Here is a 10,410-nt window from a genome sequence, read left to right as displayed (position 1 = left end):
GGGGGGTTGTTTCACAAAGATTTAAGAATGACTTAGAGTTGCACTTAAATGTCTAGTTGCACGTGGTATAGAAGGCATGGCCACATTGATCAGATCATGCCAAGAGGACGCACACTACTGTGTATTGATTAATGAGATTGCGCGTCGCATATCATACGGGTCTGCATGTAAGTGTGACTCAAGTATAAGTAAGTCATACTTATTTCTTTGTGAAACACCCCCAGGCCCAGGTGATATTATCTGAGGATCAATGCATGATCTTTACTGGGATTGAATGGTTTAACCCTATCTAGGCCGGGGTATTTTGGGAGTTCATATGGCCGGGGGGGGGGCCTCCCAGGCCCCCCCTTGAGATCTCGGCCGTCGACCGCGTGATCGCGACGAAAATTGGCACGCGGGTTGCCTGGGTCATAATCTACAAAATTGTATAGTAATTTATTTCATGCGAATCGCTATTAAGTGATAATGCTAATTTATGCGTAATTAGTATGCGAAATCATACTTTTTCCTCTAACTCCCTAAATAAAGCTCCAAATGTTCTAATATTTGGTATAGAAACTCTTTGTGGTGTTCTTAGCAAGTGTACATGAAAAAAATTGCGATATCAAATCATTTTCTTATGTATTTTATTGTTTTTTGCAATTTCTTATGTATTTCTCTGTTTTTTCACCTTTTGTTTTTCATTGTTTTTTCAATGGAATTTGTTGGGGACTCTTCTGAGATCATAAAAAGCATAAAATAAATACATTTAGACCAGCAAAACTAAAAATAATCATACATTTATGAATTTTGGTTGAAAACACAATTTGCATTGACTTTGTACACAAAACCACTTTTTTGAGCAATTTTTGGTCTGACATGCACTTACATAACGTTGCCTAATTTCGGAACCATATACCTGGGTTACGCAAAATTGGTCTCAAAAGTTGCGCAAGACTTGAAAATAAAAAGTCAGCGAGCGGCGCGGTCAAAAAATTTCGCGCGACGAAAATATGGCCCCCCCCCCCCCCCCCCCCGGCCTAGATAGGGTTAAGGCTAATTGGAGTTGAAAAACAAGGGATATTCTACGCAAGAACATCCATATTTATAAAAAATAACAGTAATAGATATGAATTATAATGCGAAAGAAAGAAGAGAGGGGCGTAATTAACCCCCCAAATTTATGAGATGGCCACACATGGTGTATGGTACAGAATTCCAACAAATTCGTGAGCGAGCAAAGCAAGCAAGCAAATATTTTTTTCATTTTTAATTTGAAAAGCTCATTTTGTGAGAGTATTGAAAATATATTCAAAATACAATATCCTTTTTCACCTTTTTCTTTCCTTTATCTTGGTTGTGGAACTTTTAGCAGGGCCACGGGCCACAAGCCCTCCCCCCCCCCCCATGAATGCACTGATAAATTAAAGAAGCATTCTTACTAGGAAAAGATATAATTAAATTGGCGCATATTTTTGGTCTTGCTTTTCTTCAGAACAGTGATATATTCTATTTTAATTGTAGACATATTCCAATATAAAGAGACTTGTATTGAATGTTTTTGGGGTGATACTATTTGGGTATATTCATGTAACACTCAAATTCTTCACAATTTTCTATTCATTTCAGTTTGTTTAGGCCTTTTCAGTCAACATAATTCATTTTATAACATATTCCCTAACTACTGCTGAACGCAAAAAAAATAACCTGAATAAAAGTACAAACTTCAAGTTCCTTTGAAGGACGTGGAGGTTTCAGATGTTGATCTTGCAAGTCACCCCCCCCCCCTGATCTGGGCCCCTGATGTTCGATGCTGAACTCCTCTCCCCTTCTTTTGTGTGTTTTTGTTATACATGCACTGGATTGCTGACAAGTTTTAGTCAACCTTACACATAGGCAAAACTAACAAAAGTTGAAATAACAATCCCAAATCAATAAAGTATGAAAAGACACCTGTACGGGAGTGCTTTTTGACAAACATTGATTTATTGATTTCATTGTTCAAACCTGTATTAGATATATGGGTTTTTTTTTCTTTCTCTCTCTCTCTCCAATGCTCGGATGTGTCTTGAGCATCTGAGATGGAATGTGCGCTATACCCCCTAGTCTATGTATTAAATTTTCTTTAGTACAGGGGTGTGAGTGGTCACAAATAAAAAGATCTGAAAAAAGCTGAAGAGTGTTGAAAAGTCTGAAATAGAAAGAGCTCCCATACTTTTTGTACAGAGGAAGGCCAAAAATAAGCTGAAATTAAGCTGAAAATCAAAAAAAAAAATCTGAAATCAGATAAAAATCTGAACTCTCACACCCCTGTTAGTAGGAAGTATCACCGCAAAATCAAATTGATGTTGTGTGAAATATGTGCGTGAAGTCATCTGCGATTTTCCTCACAATGTTTCATAATTATTTAGTGTATTTCTGCATATGAATATGAGACAAGTATAGGGGAGACCGGGGTTAGTTGGAACCCCCGGGGGGGGGGGGGCACTCAACCTAAAAAGTGGTAGGGGTGTGCCGCAGGCGAGACAAAAAAGGGAACCTTGGAGCGGGCTAATTGTAAAAAGGAGGGTCCTCGGAACTACAAATGTTTGTGAAAACGGGGGTCCTTGGAACGGATCGTCAGCGTGTGATGAGTGCGTATGCATCCCTATGGAACGGGCATGCGTGCATGATGCAGCTAGCGCGGCCTCCGCCGGGTGCGCTCGCGCAGAGGCGATGGTCGGACAGCGCTCTGCGGCCGCTTTTTACCAAAATTGCAGCTTCTTGTAGCAGATCAATGCGACCGGAACGGCGTAACGAAAAATATGCGAAGCTTTGGAGCGGATTTCTTTCTTCTTTTTTCTCGATAAGAAGAAAATGCTATGCTTTGGAGCGGCTTTCTTTGTTCTTTTTCTCAATAGGACAAAAATGCTATGCCTTGGAACGGAAATTTGAGTGTAAAAATGGGGGTCCCCTCCGCGGCACATACCCACTATGCATTATATACTGAGTGCCCCCCCCCCCCCCGGGTTGGAACATTTTTGAAAATAATGGCTGTAAAATCCAAATAGATTTTATTCGAGAAACAATCAATATATCAGCTTGAAGCATATATCTAAGGGCTTCAAATGTACCCCATAATTTTTTTGAACTCTATGATGGTTACTGAAAAAATCCACCTTGAACAAGACCATTGCAAGCGTTCCAAATTACCCCATATCGGGGTAAGTTGAAACATGGTATGAGTGGGGTAAGTTGGAACACTGCATGGTCAATTATTATTATTATTATTATTATTATTATTTGTTTTGGCGTCACCTGTGCCTGGGAAGAGAAAAGCGAACTGAATCACTATGACCCGCAGGTCTCTCCTCCCGATATAACTGATTGGGGGGAATGCAGGTGGACCACTACACCGGGGTTTCCCCCTACTCTTATACGAATTAAGAATCATACTAAAAATACAACCGTGATATTACATGGTTTTAGCCTATTTGCTTTATTTTTTTCAAGTTCAAAATATTAAAAGTGGATTTGTTGAACTTTATGTTTTTTATTATACAGCCACTAACGCAAGCCGACTGTGTAGTAGAATTCCGCTTATTTGTGTGCGTTTGACTTTACATGCAATTAAGTGTACTATGAGCAATTTCATGTAAATTCTGCATCAAATTTACAAGACAAAAATTAATTGTTTATATTTTGTTAATTATGCAAATAAGCATATGATTTTCTTTTTTGTCTTTAACTCTATTTATTAAGCTAGTAGAATGCTAATTTTTGGTGAGAGTATCAATTTTCACATTTATAACAAATATCCACCAAAAATTGCAAAAAATGTATAATTTTTTATAAAAATGTATTTTATTGTTTTTTTTAACCTTTGTTTTTTATTGTTTTTTTCGATGAACTTTGACGGGACTCTTTTGTGATTAAAATAGCATAAAATAAATCCATTTGAACCAACAAAAATAAAAAATAATCATACATTTAGGATTTTTGGTTGAAAAACACAATTCGCATTGACCTTGTACATGGAATCACGGTTTTGAGCAATTTCGGGTCCGACATGCACGTACAGAATGTTGTGTAATTTCGAAACCGACCTCGCACCCAGGCATCGCAAATTTAGTTTCAAATAATGCGCAAGACTTGAAAGTAAAAAGTCAGCAAGCAGTGTAGTATCCCAGGTAACAATACAGCGTTGGACCAACGTTGGATCAACGTTGGGAATTTTTTTCCCAACGTTGCCTCAACGTTGGCAGGCCAACGTTGCATCATCGATAGAAGTGCACGCGCATACATCGTCAGACCAACAACATTTCCAACGTTAGTTCAACGTTGTCCAGCAACAATGTTTCAACGTTGTCTGGCAACGTTGATCCAATGTTGGCTAAATAGACAAATACAACATTGCTACAACGTTGGTAAGCAACGTTGTATCATCGATAGAAGTGCACGTCCATACATCGTCAGACCAACAACATTTCCAACGTCAGTTCAACGTTGTCCACCATCAATGCTCCAACGTTGGTATAATGTCGGCTGAGTCATCAATAACAGCGTTGCTGCAACGTTGATGGGCAACGTTGAAGCAGCGATGGACGTGCACTTGCATACATCGTCAGTCCAACTATGTTTACAACGTTGGTTCAACGCTGTCCAGCAACAATGCTCCAACGTTGTCTGGCAACATTGCTCCAACATTGTTACAACGTTGTCACAACGTTGCTCCAACATTGCTCCAACGTTATTCCAACGTATGGCAGTAATCAACAAAACATTAATTGGTTTCAAGGTGAAGTCCACCATTACAACTCTACACTCAAATCTTTATCATCATATGTCTTATCCTATCCTAGAATCCTACATCCTAATCCTATATCCTATTCCTATCATCCTACACCTATCCACTGTAACCTGTCATTGACTCCTATATATAGAGCAACTTTGCTATACTTGGCAGAATACAGTTAATATCATTTTCCACACTTAACCTTGAATATTTCACTTAGAATAATATGTTTTGATTATATATGATATGGTAATGGAGCCACATACTTTTCTGAAACTTTTCATGGTGGAAATATTGAATAAACATAAATACTCTAATTATTATAGCAATATTACCTAAAATTTTGGTCATTTACTGATGTAATGAATATTCATGAGTGCATAATCATTGTCCAGATGAGGCAGGTATGGCAGCGTTGGTCCAATGTTGGTCCAACGTTGGGTGACGTTGATCCAACGTTGGTATAATGTTGGTCCAATGTTGATGGAAAGTTGATTCAACTTTAGTCCAATGTTAGTCCAACGTTGGCGTAAACGTTGATTCAATGTTTGTCTAATATCGGTTAAATGTTGTTGTAACGTTGATTCTTTGTTGGTCTAATTCTAAACAAATCCAACGATGCGCCATCTCCATCAAACAGTTTTCAACACTGTGCCATCATCATCTGTAATCTGTTCATGATTCTATCAAAAAACATTACAACTATTATTACAGCTATTCATTTCTTTTCATTCTTTCTGTTACAAGTCTCTTCACATAATTAAGAGAAATCAAGATAATTACGTGTGATATTTATTGAGGCCTTTGTAGCATTCAAACTTTTTTGACATCCTCTTTTTCTCAAACAAGACTAATACCAAAAAAACATATGCATATGTAATAAAAATTAAGATGTATTACATTTTCTTGCGAGTTGCAATCTCTGTTTCTGTCTACAATTGTTTAATGACTCGGTATGCAATGCCAATTGCAACGTCAGTAATCATCACAAAAACTCACATGTGTAATTGCAGTCTCTCAGTATTTACAAAATCAAAAAAGGAGGTCGCGTAACTTGGCCTCACTCAGAGTAACGTAGCTACTGCCTACTGTAACTAAAGAGTGCCTCTTTTTGATTAAGATAGAAGTCAACTGATATCTCAATATGCATGGCCATGGCCTAGTCTCGCTCGTGCCATAACTATTAAATGATATTTCAGCGTCAAGTGTAGCATGCCTCACATAGCAACTACAGGTTTGACTGCAGTTGGAAAACACTCGGTCCAGGCTAGGCCAGGCAGGACCGACCAAGTCAATTCAAGGCAGCGTATAATAAATAAGGCAGGAATGCCAGGTAGCAAGTCATTTGGGTGATTTCAAGTACGGTGTACGGTGTTGAGTGCGTGAAAGGGCTGCTGAACTGAGCTCCAACACCAAGCGTAATATTATTTTTCATTGAAATGTATTAAAACTCTAATGATTTGCTCTCATCTTAAATGTAAAAGATAATTTTACGGAGATGGTTCGTCGTGTTCGCCCCCTGTTCGTAATAGCTACAGTTCATCAACACCAACACTGAACTTTAAATCACGATTCTCCCAATCCCTGGGGTACGTCGGTGTTGCTGAATGGGGAAATTGCTTGTAGATCATCAACACCATGCAGCCACAGTGCAGTGTTGGGTTCAGCAGATGACAATCAACACCAGCCTTCAACACAAACTGCCGGAAATACACCATATTTTCCGAGGTCAATCTTAACACCAGCCTGATTCAAGTACGGTGTTGTCACAACACCAACACTAACCCAGGGAGCTCCGGCCCGCTCAGCGGGCCGGAGCCCAGGGGCTTACCGTGTAATTCACCATACCCACGGTAGTAGCGTGAAGTATGGTCTAAATAATTATCCGGATAAATAGTTAAAACAGAAATTAAGCACTTACCACGATTATATGGATGAAGGTCTAACGATTGGCAGCTTCCTGACATCGAGGTCTCAATCGGCCATTTTGTTTTGAATTCTGAAAAAGGAGAGCTACCGCGACAGAACTTTTCGTTTTTTTAGGTTCCAGTCTGTGCCTCGATGTCAGGAAGCTGCCACTCGTTAGACCTTCATCCATATAATCGTGGTAAGTGCTTAATTTCTGTTTTAACTATTTATTCGGATAATTATTTAATATTTAGACCATACTTCACGCTACTACCGTGGGTATGGTGAATTACACGGTAAGCCCCTGGGCTCCGGCCCGCGCAGCGGGCCGGAGCTCCCTGGGTTACACTCACACGTATTGCCAGGTTAGTATTAGTATACTGGGTTACTTACACCAACACCAGATTTCAACACTGTACGTACTTGAATTTTGAAAATCATCCAATGACTGTTGCCTTGCCATTGCCTTGGTATCGCATACTCGTTCCCACTCACACGTATTGCGAGGTTAGTATTAGTCACTCACACAAGCTAATTACGAGGTTAGTTAGTATGTTATACTGTGCAGTGACTGGTGTTAAGTACTACTTTACTACTACTTACAGTACACGAATATACTAGCGTCGGACTGTACACACACAGAAGCTGACTCCGGGGGATCTTTCGGAGGGGATCAATGGTTGCAGTTACCGATTATCTGCAAGTGCAAAGAAAATTCAACTGTAGATTGTAGGTCCTAAATATACAGCTTATAAGTACTGTTCCAGATCACTAGATATTCTGGAATTTACTTATCTATATCCACTATCCAGTCCAAATTCTGCCAGATTCTTCAAGTTCAAAATTGAAGGAAGCAGACTACACAGACATGACAGAAGGAGTCCGACGTCGCGACTAATTCTGCGCATCAGAATAGTATGGTATTTTTAAATAGGCACATTTGATGCTTGTATTTCCTTCTTCAATTTCTTCTAGTTATGTGACGGTAGGCCTATGACATATCTCGTACTTACTGTGAAAGGCCTTGCCAGCTGCAAAGGATCGACGAGGGCGTTTCTGGAAATTCTGGTCTTGAACTACATTTTTTTTCTTGTTTTTCTTCTTTATTTTCTATATTAATCGACACATTTGCATCCCCAGGTGCATGCAGCCTCTCTATTCTACCCCATCTTTATTTTTGTTTTCCCCTTAGACTTAGTTTTAGTTCCTCTTTCCCTTCCCATTATTTTCCTTCTCTCTCGATTTCTTTTCCCCTTATTGCTGGGGGATACCAAGGGTGACATGGATAGACAAGCAAACTTACTTGATCGACCCCCCCCCCCCCTTGGCCCCATTGGAAATTATGCCAGTAGTCTTGTCTTGTCTTGGGTTAAGTCGGCATATGCAGACTTGCTGTACTCCGCCAACTTTATCAATTATCAATTCTCCAATGAACCAGTTTCTAACGTTCTCAACACTGTGTATATATATTATGCCAGGATATTATGTTGACTGTCAAACAAATATCCAACAAACTATAGTTTCCAACATTGTGTCAATGTTAACTGTCCAATAAACTATTCCAATTACGCTGTCCACGTTGTGCCATTGTCCGTTGTTCAACAACTCTCCATCAAACTAGTTTCCAACTTTGTCAACGTTGTGCCATTGTCGACTGTCCAACAAATCTCCAAGAAAATAGTTTCCAACGTTGTTCCTTTGTCGGTTGTTCAGCAACTCTCCATCGAACTAGTTTCCGACGTAGTCAACGCTGTGCCTTTGTTGGCTGTTCAACACCTATCCAATCAAACACGCGTTTCCAACGTTGTGACGTTGTTGGCTGTCCAACAAATCTCCAACACACTAGTTTCCAATGTTGTGCCATTGTCTGTTGTTCAACAACTTTCCAACGTTGCCAACGTTGTGTCATCGTCGACTATCCTACTGATCTCCAATCTACCAGTTTCCAACGTTGTGCCAGTGTCAGTTGTTCAACAACTTTCCATCTAACTAGTTTCCAGCTTTATCAACGTTGTGTCATTGTATACTATCTAACTAATCTCCAATCTACCAGTTTCCAACGTTGTGCCATCGTCGACTATCCAACAAATCTCCATCGAACTAGTTTCTAGCTTTGACAACGTTGTGCCATAGTTGGTTGTTCAACAACTTTCCATCGAACTAGTTTCCAACGTTGCCAACCTTGTGTCATCGTTGACTATCCAACTAATCTCCAACCTACTAATTTCCATCGTTGTGCCATTGTCGACTGTCCAACAACTCTCCAACTAACAAGTTTCCAACGTTGCCAACGTCGTGTCATTGTTGATTGTTCAACAACTTTCCAGCGAACTAGTTTCCAACGTTGCCAACGTTGTGTCTTTGCTGGCTGTCAACAACTATCCAATCAAACGTGTCTCCAACGTTGTGACATTGTCGACTGTCCAACAACTCTCCAACTTACTAGTCTCCAACGTTGTGCCATTGTCGACCGTCCAACAAATCTCCAACAAACTAGTTTCCAACTTTGTCAACGTTGTGCCATTGTCGGTTGTTCAACAACTTTCCAGCGAACTAGTTTCCAACGTTGCCAACGTTGTGTCTTTGCTGGCTGTCAACAACTATCCAATCAAACGTGTCTCCAACGTTGTGACATTGTCGACTGTCCAACAACTCTCCAACTTACTAGTCTCCAACGTTGTGCCATTGTCGACCGTCCAACAAATCTCCAACAAACTAGTTTCCAACTTTGTCAACGTTGTGCCATTGTCGGTTGTTCAACAACTTTCCAGCGAACTAGTTTCCAACGTTGCCAACGTTGTGCCTTTGCTGGCTGTTCAACAACTATCCAATCAAACGTGTTTCCAACGTTGTGACATTGTCGACTGTCCAACAACTCTCCGACTAACAAGTTTCCAACGTTGCCAACGTCGTGTCATTGTTGATTGTCCATCATCTTTCCATCAAACTAGTTTCCAACGTCGATTCAACGTTAATCCATCAAGTTTTCCCAACGTCCAACGACTTTCAAGTTTCCAACGTGGAGCCAACGTTGGCTTGTTACCTGGGATATATAGGGTTTTTTTTCATTCTCTCTCTCCAATGCTCGGATGTGTCTTGAGCATCTGAGATGGAATGTGCGCTATACCCCCTAGTCTATGTATTAAATTTTCTTTAGTACAGGGGTGTGAGTGGTCACAAATAAAAAGATCTGAAAAAAGCTGAAGAGTGTTGAAAAGTCTGAAATAGAAAGAGCTCCCATACTTTTTGTACAGAGGAAGGCCAAAAATAAGCTGAAATTAAGCTGAAAATCAAAACAAAAAATCTGAAATCAGATAAAAATCTGAACTCTCACACCCCTGTTAGTAGGAAGTATCACCGCAAAATCAAATTGATGTTGTGTGAAATATGTGCGTGAAGTCATCTGCGATTTTCCTCACAATGTTTCATAATTATTTAGTGTATTTCTGCATATGAATATGAGACAAGTGTAGGGGAGACCGGGGTTAGTTGGAACCCCCGGGGGGGGGGGGCACTCAACCAAAAAAGTGGTAGGGGTGTGCCGCAGGCGAGACAAAAAAGGGAACCTTGGAGCGGGCTAATTGTAAAAAGGAGGGTCCTCGGAACTACAAATGTTTGTGAAAACGGGGGTCTTTGGAACGGATCGTCAGCGTGTGATGAGTGCGTATGCATCCCTATGGAACGGGCATGCGTGCATGATGCAGCTAGCGCGGCCTCCGCCGGGTGCGCTCGCGCAGAGGCGATGGTCG

This window comes from Lytechinus pictus, chromosome 7 (assembly GCF_037042905.1).
Source record: "Lytechinus pictus isolate F3 Inbred chromosome 7, Lp3.0, whole genome shotgun sequence".
Lineage (NCBI taxonomy): Eukaryota > Metazoa > Echinodermata > Echinoidea > Temnopleuroida > Toxopneustidae > Lytechinus > Lytechinus pictus.
This window is presented reverse-complemented; position numbering follows the sequence as displayed.